Source organism: Thermobia domestica, chromosome 6 (assembly GCF_964235325.1).
Source record: "Thermobia domestica chromosome 6, izTheDome1.hap1.1, whole genome shotgun sequence".
NCBI lineage: Eukaryota > Metazoa > Arthropoda > Insecta > Zygentoma > Lepismatidae > Thermobia > Thermobia domestica.
In genome coordinates this window covers 249,379,101-249,401,858 of record NC_137459.1, presented here as the reverse complement: position 1 = coordinate 249,401,858, position 22,758 = coordinate 249,379,101, and positions in this window count along the sequence as shown.

Sequence of the window (22,758 nt, the reverse complement as noted above, 5' to 3'; positions counted from 1 at the left end):
GAAGAATAATCCTGAAATCATTTACACCCAATGCATGGCTTATGCTCTTAATTTCGTTATGACAAATTCGACTGAGTAGATACCTGAAGCTGCAAATTTATTTGAAACCAGTGCCATGTTCTGTCTGAATACTACAAAAGAAAGGATGTTTGTAAGAAAATGATTGATGCAAGCCACGAGGGACATGACAGACTACGAAAAGTTCAACAAGTTGGTACAACACGATGATGGAGCAGAAACAAGGCACTGAATGCAGTAGTGGACACTAATGAGTTTCGCTACGAAACATGAAACCAAGACGAGGATGACTGTCTATCATCAAGATTTCTTTCATTTTTATTGTTCCTCAATGATGATGTACAGAACAGGGGTTTTAATGCGAAATGAAAATTTTAAGCTAAACTTTGCTGAATAAATGGGCAGAATTTAACACTGTAATGAGGACTTCTATGTTTCAGGACTTATTTACGGAAACGGAGCCTGTTTCAAAATACCTGCAGTCTCACGGATTGGACTATCTTACTACCTGGAGATTTCTAGACAATTTGCAGCAGCAGCTTCAGAAGAAAATAAAGGCAAAAGATGTCTGTTTAATGCTTTACGAAAACACAAAAATATTTTGTGTGAAAATAGATCAACAGCTTGCGCAATCTGGTGTAGAGATAGCAATGGAAAAAGACTTTTTGCACAGAAGAATCTTAAAGAAAAAGAAAATGCCAGGAGTGCAGATGAACTGGAAAAGAACTTAAATATAAGTGAAAATGATTTATTCAGAATAAAAAAACTTCAACGAAAATTCTGAATACAGCTGTTACATGTGTCAGTGATAGATTTCAGCAGCCGAAAGAATTCCAAATACTGGAACCTAAGGACTTTTCAGAAATCAAGAAGAATGGTGTATCTGCAAGAGCTTTCAGAGTTCTTCCGAAAAAAAAACTAAATATAAAACAGGAGAAAATATACAAAGAGCTCCAGCAGTTCTCTGTCGTGTATTTCCCTGTCACAAAACGTTCTCGTTTTTGATGATCCTGAAGAGAATGATGCCCCTGAATCCGTAGAAGATGATGATGATTATGCATCTGAGCATGCTATGGAAGATGGAACATCTTTGGACGGGATTCACGGTAAGAGTGATAATGATGCTGCAAACACCTTGTATAAAAATTGTTTGTCATGTGCAGGGAAAATTTTGCACCAATTTCCGTCAGTCTAGTTGCTTTAATAATTTATACATTGTATACAAACATGCGTTGTCTCTAACATGCACACAAGTGACATGTGGAAGGTGCTTCTCAAAGTTAAAGTTAGAGTAAACAAATCTCAGAGCTAGTTTGTGTGAAGACATTTGGACACATTTTTGCTAATGAATATGGAAAGAGACATGTTAAATTTAGTGTCTGTGAACGAAGTTATTCAGAAACTCCGCGATTCATAAGCTGAACTGCAAAGAATCTTAACTTTTTAAAATTATTAGTTGTTTCGTGGTTCAGCAGTGTTTATCATTTTCAGTAAAACTGTCGTGTTCATTCCACAGTCAAAAGTTATTATTAGTTGTTTAGTGTTATAATTTTTAGTAAGCTGCCCTGTTCATTCCATAGTAAAAGTTATTCGCTATTATTTTTTTAGTGTTTCAGCTACTATACAGAGTGTCTCAAAAGTCCCGTGACATACGGTAACTCTCTTATTATCAGAGTTACAACAAAATATAGGCGGGGAAACGGTCTCCAAATATGATGTTTTCAATCTAAAGTGGAAGAATTTTTCAAATCGGACAAGCCGTTTGGGCTGTACACTCTATATGAGCCCAATGTTACATGAAAATGCAACGTTACCATTTACCCGGACCCACAACATAAATGAATGAAGTTACTGTCTATTAAAAACATTATATTTGTAGGCGGTTTCCTCTCTTACATTTTGTTGTAACTCTGATAACAACAGAGTTATCCATGTCAGGGGACTTTTTAGACATCCCGTGTGGCAATGCAATAATAATTATAAAATATTCTCTTGAAAGTTTGTTTCTGGAAATTCTGTGCTTGCTGTGTCATCAAATTTTCACCGACCAATGATAAATTATAGCTTGCAAAAACTATCAAGTAACAACCAATTTACAACTGCACAACGCGATGGCTCGTCGCAGATGTTGATTGTACGCAGTGGCGCAACCAGGATTTTATTTCGGGAGGGGCCAAGAATATCCAGTACAGTAGTCTGCAAACGACGTGCTGCACCATTTGATGTGGACAAAATTGAAATTTTGAATTCTCCTCATTACAAGCAATTTAGTTATCCTTATTATTAACATGCTAAAAAAAACTTAAAATGAAAATTATAATTCACAAATTCCCTATTATTAACGGTTACAAGTTTTAAAATTTGCGCTATAATAAATATTTTGAACATCTTTATTTTTGCATAAAATGACGCACTCTTTACTAACGTTTATTACTCTAAGAAATTAATGTAGGGGTTTTCACTGGGTATTTCTCCTTTCGTACAGTGCTTTGACTTAATTCAATATTCATTTATGCTTTGATCTATTTTGAAATTTCACCAAAATTTGTCTGCAACGCTGCTGTATAAGATAGATCAAGTTTTGCTTCGGAGAGGGCATGGGCCCCCGAGTTCATAGCTCGTTGCGCCACTGATTGTACGTTATTTTAGAAATTGGTGTTATAGTCTGAGCTCCCTCCACAGTAACCGCGGCCTAGGCCCTAATACACCCAGTCCGCCTATGACGGGAGTGCAAGCAACCTTTCATGAAGAACGACTTAAGCGATAGCGATTGTTCCAAAACAATCAACAAGCAAACAAAACTAATATTATCATTCAAATTTCCTATTTGTTATTAATAACCACAGATATATTTCCTTCATTTGCATAAACACTTCAACTTACTAAGGGGACACAATCCTCTTTTGCATGATTGATCTCCACTCTTGCTTTGATCTCAAGCTTTTTACACGTGGAACCGTATTTACCGGGCCCTTTGGACGCGGGGTCTTTCTGACTTGTGCCTTTTTGACGCAGGGCCCTTTTGACTCGCACCCAGTTGACGCCTGGCCGTTTTGACCCGTGCCCTATTGTAATGGTGCTCCTTTTGATCAGGGCCCGTTTGACGAAGTTTGTTGTTGACTCTTTCCCTTTTGTCGCAGAACCCTTTGTATCCGGACCCTTTTGACGCAGCGTCCTTATAACTCGGCTCCTTTTGTTGCAGATCCTTTTTAACCCGGGCCCTTTTAACGCAGAGCCATTTTGTCGCGGAGACCTTTTTACCTAGGCCCTTTCGACGCGGGGCTGTTTTGACTCGGGCATTTTGCAGCGGGCCCCCTTTTGATTCGGACCCGTTTGACGCAGAGCCCTTTTGACTCGGATCCTTTTGTCGTGGTACTCTTTTGACCCAGGCCCTTTTCATGAGGAGCGTTTTGATTCGGCCCCTTTTGACTCGGGTCCTTTTGTTGCGTAGATCTTTTGACCCAGGCCCTTTTGATAGGGGGCCATTTGACTCGGGTCCTTTTGTAGCGGGGCTTTTTTTCACTCGGGCCCGTTCGACGCAGACCCCTTGCGACTCGAGCCCCTTTGTACTGGGAACCTTTGACTCGGGCCCTATTGATGAGGGGTGTTTTGATTCGGGTCCGTTTAACGCGGGGCATTCTGACTCGGGTCATTTTGTCGTGGGACCCTTTTGACACGGGCTCTTTAAATGAAGGACATTTTGATTCAAGTCTTTTTGACTCAAACCCTTTTATTGCGGAGAGGTTTTGACCCGGGCAATTTTGACTCGGGCCATTTTGACTCGGGCCCTCTTGTACGCGGCACCTTTTGACACGGGTTCATTTGAGGCAGGTCTCTTTTGACTCCGGCTCTTTTGTCGTGGGACCCTTTTGACGCGGAGCTTTTGATTCTTGCCCTTTTGACTCCTACCCTTTTCTTGCGGAGAAGTTTGTCCCAAGCCCTTTTTTCGCGGGTCCCTTTCGACTCGTGCCCTTTGTAGAGGGGCCACTTTTGACTTCTGCTCTTTTCTTGTGGAGATCTTTTGACCCGGGCCCATTTGACGTGGGAAAGTTTTGACTCGGGCTCTTTTGTAGCGGGACTCTTTTTATCCTGGCCATTTTCATGAGGGGCGTTTCGTTTCGGCCCTTTTTGACTCGGGTCCTTTTGTTGCGGAGACCTTTTGAACCGGGCCCGTTTGACGCAGGTCGCTGGGGACTCAAGCCCTTTTGTCGTGGGACCCTTTTGACTCGGGTCCTTTTAATGAAAGGCGTTTTGACTCGTGCCCATTTTTGCGGAGACCTTTTGAACAGGGCCCTTTTGACGCCGAGCCGTTTGACTCGGGCCATTTTGCAGCGATGCCCCTTTTTGACCTGGGGCCTTTTGACTTGGGTTATTTTGTCGTGGGTCTCTTTTGACCCGGGCTCTTTTTATGAGGGCCGTTTTGATTCGGCCCCTTTTGACTCGGGCCCTTTTGTTGCGGAGGCTTTTTAGCCTGGGCCGTTTGACTCGGGTTCTTTTGTAGCAAGGCTCTTTTTCAGCCGGGCTCGTTTGAAGCAAGTCCCTTTTTACTCGGGCCCTTTTGTCATGGACCCTTTTGATGAGAGTCGTTTTGATTCGGGCAATTTTGACTCCTGCCCTTTTGTTTCGGAAACCTTTTGACTCGAGCACTTTTGTTGCGGAGTCATTGTGGTCTGGCTTTTTTAAAACATGGTCCATTTTGACTCGGGCCCTTTTGACTTGGGCCCTTTTGTTGCGGAGACGTTTCGACCTGGGTCCTTTTCACATGGGCCATTTTGACTCGGGCCCCTTTGTAGCGGGGCCTCTTTCAACCCGGGTCGGTTTGAAGCAGGGCCGTTTTGACTCGGGTCCTTTTGTTGCGGGCCATATTGACTCTGGCCTTTCGCTCTTTTCCCTTTTGTCAGGCCCTTTTGACATGGAACCGTATATATAACGCAGCAGCTGAAATACCTGGGGCAGGGGGCCTGGGGGAGTATGAGTAAATCGAAGGTAGATCGATCCAGGGCGCAGTAAAATTAATCACATCACTGTTCATATCAATTTATTTTTTCTTTCGACATATCTGGAGATCAGTGTTCTGACTAATAGCCTACAGCGGCGAAAGACGATATACGTTATCAGTGTTATGACTGTTAACGTAATATATATAGGGAATAAAACGAAAAACTCTATATCGGTCTCCCCCCCCCCGTTAGAAAAAATCCTGCGGGCGTTAGTGATTATGATGTTGCTTAGTTACTGTATTATATTATTCTATACACGGAATAAATACTTATGTGTTTTATATAATAATAAGAACCTGATCTATATTTATTACGGCCCTTGCTTTACGACAACGAAACATATTCATGTTCAGCGTAATCAGTTTCCATTCACAAATAATTACAGTGAGGCGAATGAAATAATTCAAGCCCGAACATGTCGTAGTAAATTCCTGAAGAGTGAAAAGCGCCAGTAGCAGTTGTTAGCAGTTTTAAACTTAACATATAAGACAATAATTTGAAAAACTGAGAATACAAATCTTTTCAGAGATGACAGTGCACTGATGCTTTAAATCTATGCCCTTACTCCCTATACCTACGTTATTTCCCTAGTCAAAATAAAAACTCTTCAAAATTAATCAAAATTTCTTATGCAACCATCCCTTCCTTAGAGTACTGCGGTGTCACATACCCGTCACGGCGATGTAAAGGCACTTTTGGCGACGAGGATACATATTGCCCTTCTTCCATACCAGGAGCAGAATTATCGAAAGAGCTGAAATACGTTTTCCTTACATTTATATATAAGAAAATGAAATCATTTTTCTTTTTAGTTTTACGTCTTATGTTTATGCCGGTTAGGCTAAAGGAGACGGTGATGAGGAGAAATGAGTGAAATGGTGGAATGAAGAAAGTGGGAGGAAAAGGGAGAACCCCGAGGAAACCCACGCACACGGAGTTTGTCCACCACAAAGTTCACTTGTAGCGAGCTGCGATCGAACCAGGGACCCTCGGCACCAGAGGTGAACGCTCTACCACGGAGCCACCGCCGCTCTCTACTTTTACATAAAAAAGATGGCACGGACAGAAGACTAGGAGCGGTCATTAAACTTGGGGGTTTGGGTAAGGCTAACAACCCCATCCTTAAAAAAAGGCAGTTGTTCAGAAACATTCACAAAAGCATCGGACAAGGACTGATAATTTGGCACGACCTCAGCAAAAGAAAATGGACATGAGATTTGGAACATGGAATATTAGAAGTCTTTATAGAGCAGGTGCGTTAAAGACCGTAACGTGTGAGTTAGAGAAATACAGGATGAACCTAGTAGTACTTCAGGAAGTTAGGTAGGAAGAAAATGGATCGGTGAATTCCGGAAATTTTACGTTCTTTTACGGGGAAGGAAATAAAAATCACCAGTTAGGAACAGGGTTTTTCGTTCACAAACGAATATTACCAGCAATTAAACGGGTTGAATTTGTTACTAACAGACTTTCTTTTATTACTCTTAAGGAACGGTGGTGTGATATTACTGTGGTGTAAATGTACATGCCTCAACTGAAGATAAGGATGACGATATAAAAGGCAGTTTTTACGAAGAAGTGGAACGGATATCTGACCAACTCCCGCGATGCCATATGAAAATTCTATTAGGGGATTTCAATGCGAAGGTAGGACGAGAGGATATTTTGAAGCCGATTATAGGGAACGAAAGTCTGCATAAGGAAAGTAATGACAATGGTGTTAGACTCGTGAACTTTGCAACATCCAAAAACCTGATCGTGAAGAGTACAAATTCCTACATCGCGACGTTCATAAATGCACTTGAACATCACCAGACGGAAAAACACATAATCAAATTGATCACGTTTTAGTAGATGAAAGAAGACAATCTAGCATAATTGATGTCCGGTCGTTTAGAGAGGCTGATTGTGACACTGATCACTACCTGGTAGCAGCGATAATACGAGAGAGATCATCGTTGAATAAAGGTAATATTCAGTGTCCTAAACCGGAGAGATTTAATTTAAAGAAATTAGAAGAGAGCCAGGTAAGAGAGGAATACCAGATTGAAGTTTTGAATAGATTCTCCGTTTTAGAAGATTCGGAGTGTACTAGTGTTGAGGATACTTAGATTGAAATTAGAGATAGCATTAGAAGTTCAGCAAAAGAAAAATTGGGGCACGCGGAAATACGAAGGAACAAACCATAGTTCGACCAGGAATGAACTAAACTAGCAGAGAAGAGAAAATAGGCAAAATTACGTTGCCTACAAAATCCGAATGAAATAACTACACAAAATTTCGCAGATATCAGTAGGAAAACTTCCAAAACTTTTAGAACAAAGAAACGCGATTTTTTGATAGTTAAAATTAAGGAACTTGAAGATAATAGTAAAAATTAAAATATTCGTGACGTGTATAAGGGGATCAACGAATTTAAGAAAGGCTATCAATCTCGTGCTTATATACCTAGGTATTAGAGAAAGCTGACGGAATAGTTCTCAGTGATACAGATAGCATCTTAAATAGATGGAAAGATTTATTTGAAGATTTGCTTAACACGCAGCCAAAAACTAATGTGCGTGGAGAAAAGGAGATACACACCACAGAAACGTATATTCCAGAACCCAACCGAATAGAAGTAGAAACCGATATAAAGAAATTAAAGAAACACAAATCTCCGGGTGTAGATGAAATTCCGGCTGTTATTTTTAGTTGGAGGCGAAAAATTGTGGAACGAGATACACAAACTTATTTTCCTTATCTGGAACAAGGAAGAGTTGCCGCAAAAGTGGAAAGAATCAATCATTGTTCCAATTCACAAGAAAGGCGACAAAACTGGCTGTAATAATTCTCTTTGGTCAACATCCTATAAAATCGTTTCAAATATTCTATTAGCAAAATTGACTCCATACGCAGATGAAATTATTGAAGATTATCAGTGCGGATTTAGACGAAATCCATCAATTATCGACCAAATATTTACCATTCGCCAAATACTCGACAAAAGTGGAAATACAATACCACGGTACATCAACTATTTATTGATTTTAGAAATGCCTACGAATCGGTTAGGTGAGAAACATTGTATAACATTCCTACCCGGAATACCAAGAAAGCTAATTAGACTAATTAAGATATGTTTAAATGAATCCCAAAGTAAAGTCCGGGTAGGAAAATTTTTGTCCACGAGCTTTTACGTCGAAAATGGTCTGAAACAAGGAGATGCGTTGTCGCCATTATTATTTAACTTTGTGCTGGAATACGCTATAAAGAAAATCAAAGATAGCAACCAGGGCCTAGAGTTGAACTGTATTCACCAGGTTATAAGCATATGCTGATGATGTAAATTTAATACGGGATGATAGAACAATAGAAAAAAATGCAGAGGTCTTATTAAACGCTCGCAGTGATATGGGTTTAGAAGTAAATGCAGAGAAAACTAAATACATGGAAGTGCGTCGGGACTGTAATACGGCAAATTATGGATGTGTTAAAATATTAAATAATACTTTTGATAAAGTGGATACTTTCAAATATTTAGGATCAATATTAACAGACGAAAATCATATTCACGAAGAAATTAGATGTCTACTAAAAGTAGGGAATTCGTGTTACTATTCGGTTCAAAATCTCTTGTCGTCGCGAATTCTGTGGAGGAATTTGAAGCTTAAAATACATGAAACGATAATCATGCCTGTTGTTCTGTACGGTTGAGAAACATGGTTGCTTACTCTGAGGGAAGAACATAGACTGAAAGTATTTGAGAACAAGATCCTGAGACGAATATTCGGATCCAAGAGGAACGGGAATTGGGAATGACGGAAACTTCATAACGAGGAACTACATAATTTATACGGTTTACCCAATATTTTCATCAAGTCTAGGAGGCTTAGGTGGGCAGGTCATGTAGCTAGAATGGAAGAAAGTAGAAACGCTTTCAAAATGGAAGACCAATCGGAAAATGACCATTAGGAAGACCTAGGCACATATGGGAGGACAATATTAAGACGGATGTCGCAGAGATAGGAATACAAAGTAGAAACTGGATCCAATTGGCTAAGGATAGAAGTCAGTGGAGAGCTTTTGTGAACACGGCATTGAACCTCCGGGTTCCATGGACCATAGAGTTAGTTAGTTTATGTAAGAATTTTCACACTTCCTACTTAACCGAATCCTTAGATCAAGCATTTTCTGGAAGAAAGAAAAAAAAAAGGAAATTTTAATATTACAGAAATTCTCCCTCCTTACCTCTTCAGAAGCGAAATTTTTGCAGAAGCTGAAATACGAATTTAAATATTTCAATTATTAATTTAATCTCTTTCTTTTTTTCCTTTATCTCTATATATTTTTCCTTCTTTTCAAAAAGTCAGCACCATTTTTGTCTCTTTTTTCTTGAGCGCTACTCCATTATATATATATATATATATATATATATATATATATATATATATATATATATATATATATATATATATATATATATATATATATATTTGGTCTAGGAATTAATTCGTGCGGTTGGTACGCACACATTGAAGCTGTAGTACAAACACAAAATAAATAAATACCTTAAGAAAAATATTGTCCATCGCTAGCCACCACTTTCGCCCATCTGTCAGGCAATGTACGGATTCCGTGGCGAAAGAAGTCCTCATCCTTGGAAGCGATCCAGTCAGAGACCCATGTTTCGATATCTTCTGAAGAAGTAAACCGCTGTCCAATCAAATCGTTGTTCATGCAATCGAACAAGTAGTAGTCCGAAGGAGCAACGTCTGGTGAATACGGCGGGTGGGGTAAAACTTCCCATCCGACATTTTCTAAATAGGTTTTGACCGGTTTTGCGACATGTGGGCGAGCGTTATCATGTTGAACAATAAGTTTATCATGTCTGTTCTCCCACTCTGGTCGTGTTCTGGCCAGAGCTTGCTTCAAACGCATTAATTGTCGTCGATAACGTTCTCCATTCATAGTTTCACCCGGTTGCAGCAGCTCATAGTACACCACACCTTTCATATCCCACCATATGCACAGCATAACCTTTGCACAGTGAATATCTCGTTTTGGTTGTGATGGACCTGGTTCACCTGGTTTCACCCAGGCCTTTTTTCGTTTAGGGTTCTCGTAATGGATCCACTTCTCATCACCCGTAATAATTCGATGCAGAAACCCCTTTCTGCTCTGTCGTTCAAGCAGCAATTCGCAAATGGTTTTTCGTCTTTCAACGTCTCTGTCTTTCAATTCATGTGGAACCCAATGTGACATCTTTTGAATCATTCCCATGGCTTTCAAGCGTTTGGAAACTGTTGTTTGATCAACGCCTAATGCTGCTGCAAGTTGTTCCTGCGTTTGACACGAATCCTACTCGAGCAATGCTGTCAATTCTTCGTCTTGAAATTTTTTTGGCTGTCCAGCTCGCTCTTGGTCTGCCAAGCCGAAATCACCACTTCTAAACCGTGCAAACCACTTCTGACACGTTCGCTCAGCTAGAGCATGGTCACCATACACTTCCACCAAAATACGATGACTTTCAGTCGCACTTTTCTGCATGTTAAAGTAATGCAGCAGGACACCCCGCAAAAACACTTTATCAGGCACAAATTGCGCCATGTTCACTTAACTACAAACTGGTGTTGTTGACGCTTTAATCCACTGCCCTATACTACGAACGATACGCGATGACAGGGGTTTGCAACACATGTGTGGATACACGGAACTGTGGGACGCTCCGTTCGTTGCGCCATCTCTTGTCCACCCGCACGAATTAATTCCTAGACCAAATATATATATATATATATATATTCCTTTATCATAGCCCGACATATAACAAAAATTACGGTGATAAAAATAAAATAAATATCGAAAACCACAACTAACAATAAAATAGAAAATTCCTCAAAGATTCTATTAATGAAATAATCAATTAGAATACCATATAATCCCTCTCATCGATAATAATTTAATCTAGTTGCATGTTCAAGATTTTGAGAGACGATTTTATTACACAATTAATTATTCTCTTTAAAAAAAATCGGAAATACTAATTTTCTGTTACACATACGATACATATAACTATCAAAACTATTTGAAGCTTTTTACCATTGTTAAAATATATCCTCAACTGTTCATATTTTTCATTTTCTTTCGTTAGTTGCGTTGGTCTTCTTGTCTCCTTCTTTGAGTCTTATTTGTCACATCAAGGATATATCTACTATTAATGTTCTATAATAATATTAGGCTTAAATTTCTCAGAGTATAGGTCAATTTCCGGTTCTTTTGCTGTCATAAATCCACTAATTCGAAAATGTTAATTAAACATGGGCCATAGTTTCGAGCGACAGATGACAGGCACAACGCAAATGAGTCTTCACATTGGGCACTTTCTCAATAAAGAAAGTAAAATTTGCATATTATAGAAATGACTTAATTTTTTGCGCTTAGTAACGGAATTCTCGAAAATGTTGGAACATACATTCTCTTACTTTTATTCAAGAGTCTATATACCAAATTTTCATATCCCATTAAACGAATTGCACATTTGGTACTTTTTCAATAAATAGAGAAATTTCAACATGATTGATTTTTTTTTTTTTTTTTGTTTAGGAAGAGAATTTTCAGAAATGTCTAAATACGTGTTACCTTATGTTTAATTATAAGTCTATATACAAAATTTTAGATATACAAATTAAGCAAATCCGGCAGTTTTGATTAAATTAAAGGAAATTTAAATATTTTAGAAATGTCTCTTCTCCCCCCGTTAAAATCCATTTTAAAAAAACGCTGAAACAAGAGTTCCCTCATTTTCAATGAAGAGTTCATATGCCGAGTTTCATTTTTCTAAATTTAGGGATTCGTGAGATACACTTCTTGGGGAAAATTTTGAGACTTCCTTTCCCCTCTTGGAATAGACACTTCCAAAAACTATTCCTTATTTCTTACCTTCGTAACAAAAGGAGTTGAGTTGAGTTTGAGTTTAACGTCCCGTTCAACATCGAGGCTATATGAGACATGGACCTACTGATTAACGTGAAATCCGAACTACATGAGCTCCCGCCGGGAATCGATCCCGGGTCTCCCAGCGTAACAAAAGGAGTATTCTCTATAGATTTCACGTTAATACGTAGGGTAAGTTTGGGTGAATCCGGACAGTTCTGATGATTCTTTCTTTTACTACTACTACTACCCCGCGAAACGAAAATATCCAATACTTCGTCATATTATTTAATGATATGTTGGTATGCATGTACAACTGAAATAGTTTTCCTGGAATTGCATGTTAAGAGATAAAAAAAATAATTTTCTGAAAGTTGACAAAATCTTTGATTTGCAAATTTGGAAGGGTGAATCCGGACAGTAGGTTGGCGATTCCGGACACTGAACTTTGAAGAAAGATATATACATGATAGGTACATTTTAGCTTACTATCTTGCTACACTAAAATTCTAACATGATAAGAACAGAACATAAATACAAATGCACAGTAGCGTAGCCAGGATGTGTGTTTGGAGGGGCAAGTGCTGCTATAGGTACATATAGAAAAATTACAACCAAAAAAATATATAAACATAAAAATATATAAAAAATTACAAACATAAAAGTACCAAAGTACAGTGTCGGACCTCTTTGGGGAGGGGCTCGGCCCCTCTGGGACCCCCTTCTCTACGCCACTGCAAATGCATGATAAATACATACAAATTACTAACATAGCAATTTATATACTAATTACTGTCGAAACTGTAAGCTAAATGCATAGTAGTGTAAGTGATAGTTAACTTTCCCTATAGTGTTTAATCATTAAGCATAGTAATCACATTTGTTTCCATTAGAACTACATTGTACTACTATTTTCTGCTAGTAACAACTAGATTATTAGTAAAATGTCTAATACGTGTACACTAAGATTAGCATTTATTTATTTGCATTGACGTCTGCCAGTTTCGTGAAGCACTAGTCATAATTCAGACACGTCATCCACAGATAAAATACAGTTCCTTATCACCTCCCACACATCTTTCATAAAACCAGGTCTTACACACAGTACAGGACACCTAGAAACCGTATTTGCTTGCTTAAACACAAACAAACTATTTGCTGAGCAAAACAATATATTGACATAAAAAACTACATACGTGTTACAGTTTGGCCAACTAATATTTTTGGCGAAACTGTAACACGTATGTAGTTTTTTTTTTAAGTCAATATATTGTTTTGCTCAGCAAATAGTTTGTTTGTGTTTAAGTATATACAAAGCAAAGCTTCTACTTATGGAAAATATTACGTATTTGCTTGATGATTGTGCAAAATAATTCTTCCCGCAAAATCTACAGTTGTTTTCATCCATACCTTCGATTGTGTTTCAGGAGACAGTTTAAAACAATCTGCAATTCGTGACACTTGATCTTTTAGCAACACCTGACCTTTGGGATGTGGGTTTGGAAGAAGCAACAGCAAGAAAAGATATGAACTGTTTAACTGAGGACTGAAGGCGATTGAGACGTGTTTGAGGATGAGTCTGATGACACAGACGAGGAATTGTTTCCAGCTGCTGGTGGATCATGATCATTCGACAAAAGAAATTCATGTTCCCGAACTTGTTGCGGATGAAGTGGGAATATACAAAATGATGTAGCCATTCAGTAGTGTAGAATTTTTGAGCGCCTTATGATTAGCATTCTGTAATTTAGTTGTGTTTGTAGATTCTAAGATAATTTTATAGCTTTTTCTGTCGATTCTTCGGAGTCCATTTGTGGCAAAAATGAATAGACGCTAGATATAAGCAACAAACTTCACGTAGGGCCTCAGTAGACCTCTATTTTACACTCATAAACACGATAAGTGAGAGAAAAGAGAATGTTTTAAATCCTCTTAGTTCATTAATTACATTGTTCGGATTCCCCTTACTGTAATAAATGTGTCCGAATTCACCCTTCCCTAAACGTCCGGATTCGCCCGTTTTGAGCACTGTAAACTTGTACACGCGTTGAGCAGGCGAACGCAAAGTAATAGAATTCTTCCAATATGCAACGAGTAAAGTAGGATCTTCACTTTGATGTATGTCTTAATTAACCATTTGCTGACAACCACTTCTATGTAAAATCCTTAACATATTCAACTAAAAAGTTACATCAGGTCAAAAAACGTGCATGAACTTTCCTGTTTCTTCTTCTTCTTTCCCTCAGCGTCGAAACTACGTATAACACTCTTTGCACTTCCTACTAAGCACTGATCTGTAGGAAGGTACGGTTTTTCAAATAGGCGTCACAACAAGTCTCCACATTACACATGCGAAGAACAGTATTATCGTAAGCTTAGGATGTCTGGATTCAGCCACTGTCCGGAATCACCCAAACTTACTATATAGTAGTATGAGCTGATGGGCTGAGCGATGAAGAGTCACCAATTTTTACTCTTTTACAGACAGTATAAGCTAACGGAAGTGCCTTTTATTTCACAGGGAAAACATGTTTATGGCAAAAATATTTGAACGCTCGGGTAAGCCGTTTTCCATGATGTGATCACAAATAACAGACAACGTAGATTCCAATGCTAAAAAAATACAAATTCCTCCTCTTCTCCTTAAACCGGAATTTTGGAAAATATGCAATGAAATGAAAAATGAAATGAAATTTTTAAGTTTTACGTCCCACAATGCCGGTCAGGCTGAAGGAGACTGTGATGATGGAAAATGAATGAAAAGATGGAATGAATAAAGTGAGAGGAAACTGAAGAACCCCGAGAAAACCTACGAGCACGGTGTTTGTCCACTTCAAAGTCCATACGGCGCGAACTGGGATCGAACCAGGGACCCCAAGCACCGCAGGTGAACGCTCTACCACTGAGCCATTTTGGAAAATAGTTTACCACATGTCCGCTTATTTATAATGAAGAGTATATATATATGTATGTTAATATATATATATATATCACAGAATTTCATCTTCTTTGAGAGAGACTATATTTTTCTGTTTAACACCATACAGCCTTAGGGTATTACCTTTAATCAAAGTGATGATTGAAACCTAGCTCGAGGTAGGCATTCCGTCGGGGGTGCACCTGCGGGAAGTCCACCAGTTCCAGACTACTCCCAAAATTTCCTAACTCAACATACATCAATTTTCTTAATAAAAATTTACTTGTTTAACAGAGAAATGAACATTTGAGTTTACACTACATCTGTACTCTTTCTCTTATTAAAGCAATCTAGTTTTATCGGTTTTTTTTTTTTTTTTTGAAAACATAGGTGGAAATATTTTACTATTACTTATCGGCTAGAGGATAATACTCGTTCAATACTACATAGACATAGTAGCTTGTAGTATTGGACCCCACCAAAAATTTCTGGGTGCGCGCCTGCACTGAGTATGTTCCAAAAATTTTTCAAAGTTTTCATCCGTTTTCCCGTGATACGATCACAAACACCAGACGTCTCCTTCAACGTGGAGGGAAAAAATGAAAATGACCCTTTTTTCTTATAACGGAGAACCTCTTGTTTTCAAAAACACTGGGACTCGTGTCTCCTTATATTTAATGAGGAGTTTATATACCGAGTTTCATCTCCCTAACTTCAGGAATCCTTGTGGTACTACTCTATGCTGAGCAAAATATTAGTATAAAATCTCCTTTACCTCCCTTAGCATACGTATTAAAATAATAATAATAATAATAATAATAATAATAATAATAATAATAATAATAATAATAATAATAATAATCCTTTCCTATTCATTGCTCTCCTAACAGAAGGAGTTTTCTGTCTAAATCTCACGTTTATATGTACATAAGTATGGTTTCGGTATTTATGAGTGAATTACTTTCACTTAATAGTAGGTTGCCCCCTTTCCCCTTTCAGGAGCAGAATATTGAAAACGCTGAAATACGTGTTCCCTTATTTTTAATTAAGAATTTTTATAACGTTTTACAACCCCAACTTAAGCAAATTCTTGCATTAAGCATTTACTTAATAAATAGTGAGAAATATTAATATTTTATAAACTTTCTCCCTTAGAAGGGAATTTTCACAGAGTACGTATTAAATTATTTTTAAGAAGAGTTTATATACCGATTTGCACATCTTCAACATAAGCGAATTTTCATATTGGACACTTTCTCAATAAGTAAAGAGAAATTTGGTCATTATAGAAATGACCCCTTTCTCTCCCTTAAGAGTGGAATTTTTGAAAATGCTAAAACACGTATTCCGTTATTTTAAGTGTTTACATTCTGAATTTCAAATCTCTAACTTACGTAAATCCCACATTCGGTACCTTGTGAATAAATAAAGAGGACTCTCAATATTATAGAAATTGTCTCCTTTTCCCCTAAAGAGCAGATTTTCGGAAACGCTGAAACACGTATTATCTTATTTCTAATTAAGTTTATATGCACCCAATTTTTCGTCTTCAATTTAAAAAATCCCCATATTAGGCATTTTCTCAATAAAGAGAGGGAAATTTAAATATTATAGGTATTATTTATTTCTGGGCAGTCGGCATCTATGACCATATTAGCCTCTCACGTATGAGGGATGACGCTTCTCAGCGATCACACTACCCTAGAAAGGGGAAAAGGAAGCATTCTGGGATCTTCATCTTCAGTACTATCCAAGCGTTTGTCTGGTGTGAATAGGGAAAACTCAAGAAAAACGTCACTCAGGATGGCTGGCCTGAAAAGGCTTTTGCAACTTTCCGACTGAGTGTCCCCTCCGCGAATCGAACCCGAGACCGCTTCCTCCACTAAAACGCTAGAGCAGCGTTTCCCAACCTTTTTCAACTTGCGGCACACTACGATTGTAACTTGAATTCTCGCGGCACACTCATAGATATTATTATTATTATTATTATTATTATTATTATTATTATTATTATTATTATTATTTGCAAATATTAAAATACCATGGAATTTTTTTCTGTCATTACTGATCTCTCAGAGATAAAAGCTCGATCACTGATTTTCCCCCGTGGTAATTCATTATGCTTATTTTTTTATTCTAATTTTAAAATAGAAAACAATTGCAATGAAACATAGGACTCAGATTTTTAAAAATACGCTTTCTTTTTCGAAAACTATATAAAACCTTTCACTAAGAACGAAAATCACTAAATAACGAACGAACAAACAAATGTCTCGTACTTTTAACTTTGCTGTTTTACCAAAACCGGTGCATATTATTGCAATCACACAGCTTGCGATGCGTCAAAGTGAAAACACAGCTGTTGAACAATGTGTTGTTCTGTCATTCACGTGAGAATGAGTGTTCTACGAACGTTCACTTGACCAGAGCCCTGCACGGGCCGGGCGCGCCCGGTTCGGCCCGGTGCCCGGCCCGACCCGTTTCAAGTAATATCAAACTGGACCGGGCCCTAACCGGGCCGGGCACATTTCGGGCCAAACCGGGCCGAGCACATATCGGCCCGACACTCTGAAAGACGGTTCGGAAACTAATGTTGTCAGCCTATTTGTTTTTTCAATGTCTTCCACTACCTCTATTTTTGCCGTGTTTGTACGGTCTTACTGTCAGCCTATGTTAATCGTAATGTGTTTGGGAAACTGACTCTTTATTCAAGACTGTGATGTACTGGTAATACTATTATTACTTCTACTACTACTATTACTACTTCTACTATTACTACTACGACCACTGCTAATACTACTACAAGTGCTACGACTTCGCGTCAGAGTTGACATGTCTGGTGGTACCGAATTTACCTTCTAAGTACAGAATAAAATTGAGAAATGCTAGTTATTATGGCCGGTCTGCGTAGAATGTGAACCGATGCTTGATCTACGAGGGAGAATAGTGGCTCAATAGAAAAAACACTCACATCTGGTGCTAGAGGTCGTCGGATCAATCCCTGCTCATGCTATGTGAGCTTTGTTGTGGACAAACATCGTGTGCATGGGAGTTTCTGGGGTGGTCCCGCTTCCTCCCACTGTTTTCTTTCCACCAATTCATCCCATCATCATCCATTCAGCCTGAGCCGTAGTTACCTAAAGAACGTATGGTAAAGTCGAGTACTTGACCTAGTAAGTAGAATTTGGTACGCTACCATTGGACCACGGAGGGCAAAACCATAAACTGGCGTGCTCTTAAGATCAGTGCAATTTGTAGTAATGTTCAATTAGCAAGGCAAATATCGAATGGTGTTACATGTTCATGTATTGTTTATAGTATGATGCTACAAATATAACAAAATATAATGATCAAATAAATCACCAAATCGCCAGGGTCGATTAGGTATTCCTGAAACGGTGGCTCAGTGGTTGAGCGTTCACCTCTGGTGTATGGGGTCCCTGGTTTGATCCGAGCTCTCGCCAAGTGAACTTTGTGGTGGACAAACACCGTCTGGGGGTTCGCGGCGTTCTCCTGTTTCCTTCCACTTTATTTACTCCACTATTTCATTTATTTCTCACCATCGTCTCCTTTAGGCTAGTTGGCATAACTTGGAACCACCTACCAAGAAGAATAAACTAATGGATTGGGAAGATAGACATTTAGTCTCTGGTGAATTTGATGATGAAGTAGACATCTACCTCAACATGTCATCATGTGTAAGAGAACTAGATATACTGCAGTGGTGGAAGCAACAAGGACAAACATTACCAAAATTGTGTAAATTAACGCGTCAGTATCTCGTCATCCCTGCTTCTAGTGCGTCTACTGAAAGAGATTTTAGTACTCAGGAACGGAGAAATGCTCTAAAGCCTGAAACTGTTGAATCTGTTTCCGTGCTATTCGATGCGTACAAGGATATACAGTAAAGCGATGTTCATTTTGCACTATTGGTTTCTTAGGAAACCTTATATTTTCATTTTCTTAATATCAACTATCCCTTCTATTATATGTGATGTTAAGAGGCATTTTTGATAGCTGATATCTATACATTTTTCATTCAGGGGACTTTTGAGGTATTTTTTTGATCAACAATGATATGTGTGGATTTTGTTTTGATTTACTGCCTCGCATTCCGTCATATAGCTCTGTTATTTACTTGTTACGCACCGTTCCAGGAACACTTCATCGATCCTGGGGTCTGGGTGATTTATTTGATCATTGTTTTTTGTTATTATTATTGAAGCATCGAATTATAAAGAATACAGGAACATGTAATATGATTTGGAATCTGCCATGCTAATTGAACATTACTACAAATTGCGCTAATCTTATGAACACGCCAGTACATGGTTTCGGTCTCTGTGGTCTATGGTAGCGGAACAAATTCTAATTAGTAGGTCAAGGACTTGACTTTCTCATATGTTCTTTAGGCAATTACGGCTCAAGACGTATGGATGATGATGGATGAATTGGTGTAATGAAGACAGTGGACGAAAACGGGCTAATCCAAAAACTCCCACGCTCACGATGTTTTTCCACCACAAAGCTCACATAACACGAGGAGGGATCGATCCAACGACCTCTAGCACCAGAGGTGAATGCATTCTACTGGCCAGACTACGCAGACTGGCCATAATAACTAGTATTTCTTCGATTTTTTCTGTACTTAGATTGTAAAGTATGTACCACCAGACATGTCAACTCTGACGCTCGTAGCAGTTGTAATAATAATAATAATAATAATAATAATAATAATAATAATAGCAGTAGCAGTAGTAGTAGTAATAAGAGTAGTAGAAATACAGTACTTTACAGTCTTGAATAAAGAGTTAATTTCCCAAACACCAGTGGCGGCGGTTGGACGTTAAAAGTGAGGGGGCAAGACATGATCTGAATATTTGTATATAAATGTTAGTTTTCCTGGTTGTTTCTAAGATTTTGTTTGACGAAAGGTTGTATAACTAATAGGATACTATATTTTCAGTTAAAATACCGTATATCGTATATAATAGTTTATTAAGTAAATTGAGAAGAATAAAGCAAGTAGATACTAGCCCTTTGTACTCTTAAACAACGAAAGTGTAAGAAGAGATTTGATTCCTTGCTCATGAACATCTTAAAATTCTGTCTGGAAAATTGTGTGATCAGATTATTTAATAAATTTGCAAAACAAATAAATAGAAAGGATAATATTAATCATAGTAATGAATAATGATGCTTGTTTTGCAAAAGTTATATTGAAACTGAGGATTAATGAAAAACTTAATATTTAATTCCACACATGCTATTAAATGTATGTTATTACTCTTAGAAAATGAAAGGCAGTAAATACTACAAGCATATGCTACGACATTTAAAGAAATATTTGCTTTTGCAACTTCTTGAAATATGTTCGTTGCCATTAGGTGCAGTTTTCACTTTCTTGGAACACATCAAAACACAACAATACTTAGAATCAATCCACACTTCAGTTATACAAAATAAACTTAAAACCTAAAATTATGTTCAATTTACTAAATTTTATTGTATATACACTCGTAGATCCTTAAACACAACACTTCACTCGTATATTACACTACAAAACAATGGAAAAGGTAGAAGTTGTTTCTTATCACGCTCTTTTTAATCGATATTCCTTACTTTAGAAAGAAGAAAAGACATTTTAGGAACTGTCAATTTTTGTGCAATTAAAGAATAACTTGTGAAATAGGCCCTACTTTTTTGCATAATGTTCTTTCGATTAGCTTCAAAGCGGCTCACTAACATATCGAGCCCTTGTAAGAAGAAATGAAAGTATGCTGAAATTGTGCTCCAATAGGTTATTTTTTGGGGTTATTTTCTGTGGCGATTAAAACGCAATTACTGTAGCTTTCTTTACTCCATGGGAAGACAACCAATACGTATTCACGCAACAGCAAATATTATATGGCAGCATTTTTTCCTATTAATCAGTAACACATACAAAATCGTTACATTTCAAAATGAAACTATGTACATTAATTGATTACTTCAAAAAAGTGCGGGGGCAAACTGCCCCCCTTTGCCCCCCCTAATCGCCGCCCATGCCAAACACATTACGATTAACACAGGCTGCCAACATTAGTTTCCGATCCGTCTTTCACAGTGTTCGGGCCGAGTCGGGCCGGCCCGGCTCGGCCCGATTTGTGCCCGGCCCGGTTAGAGCCCGGCTCGAGATTTGGGCCGGGCCGGGCCGGGTCGAGCCGGGCACAGAATTCAGATCCATTCGGGTTGGGCCGGGCCGTCTTTGGGCCTGAGTTTGCAGGGCTCTGCACTTGACGTGTACCGTACAAGTGCTTCCATTTCTCGGTGTTAGTATGACTCTCAATTGAAGCGTAACATAGCACCTAACCGTGGAAATACATACGGGCCGAAATACTGTCTGCTACACAGTAATAGATGTAGAATAATATATTACAATTACAGTATCTTTTCCAGAAATTCATAGTAAAGTGAAATACAAAAATATACATTTTTTCCTATGTCTTACAATTTGATTGCTATAGAATTAATAATTTTGTTTTGATTTCCTCGCGGCACACCAGTGTGCCGCGGCACACCGGTTGGGAAACGCTGCGTTAGAGTGTTAATGACTACGTTATTGGATGTATCCTATTTCACCTTTGGAATGGAATATTCGAAGACGATTAAAAACATCCTTATTTTTATTTAAGAGTTTAAGTACCGATTTTTATATTTTCTACATAAGCGAATTCCCACATTCGTTGCTTTGTGAATAAATAAAGAAAACTTAAGGTTATTCATTACGTCCAAATAGTTTGTGTCTAAAACGGTAGATGGCGCCACCGTCACCAATGTTAACATATGCAACTAATAAAATTAAAACAATCAAAAATAAAATGAAAAATTCAAAAATTAAGCAAAAATGGATATAATCTGATTAATGGACGTTACAAAATCTAGGGAATGGTACGTGTCGATTTCACTTATTGTTATTAGTTTCATTGTTAGAGGCCACCATTGTTAAGTAAACAATCAACTTTATCTGCCGTACTTTCTACCAGAAACTGACCAAACTTTACACACTTATTTAAGATTGAAATATCTAGGGGATGGTACGTGTCGATTTCACATATTGTTGTTAGTTTCATTGTTGAAGACCACCATTGTTAAATAAACAATCAACTTTATGTGCCACACTTTCTAAAACAAACTGACCAAACTTGGCACACCCATCCGATTAGCACAGAGACATCTAGCGAATGGTACGTGTCGATTTCACATATTGTAGTTAGTTTCATTGTTCGAGGAAACCATTGTTAAACAAACAATTGCTGGATTTTTCCATTGTTAAATGAACAATTAATTTTATCTGCCATACTTTATACTAGAAACTAACCAAACTTGGCATACTCATTTACAATTGAGACATCTATGAAACCGTACGTGTCTATTTCACTTATTGTTGTTAGTTTCATTGTTAGAGGACATCATTATTAAATAAAGAATCAACTTTATCTGCCATACTTTCTACCAGAAACTGACAAAACCTTGCGCACTCATTTAAGATTGAAATATCTAGGGAAAGATATGTGTCGATTTCTCATATTGTTGTTAGTTTCATTGTTCAAGACCATCATTGTTAAATACACAAGCCTTGGATTTCTACATTGTTAAATAAACGATCATCTTCATCTGCCATACTTTCTAACACAAACTGACCAAACTTGTCGCACCCATCTGATTACCACAGGGATATATACTGAATGGTACCAATCAATTTCTCATATTGTTGTTAGCTTCATTCTTCGAGGCCACCATTGTTAAACAATCGTTGGATTTCTCCATTACTAAATAAACAATCAACTTTATCTGCCATACTTTCTACCACAAACTGACCAAACTTGCACAATCATTTACGATTGAGATGTCGATGGAACGGTACGTGCC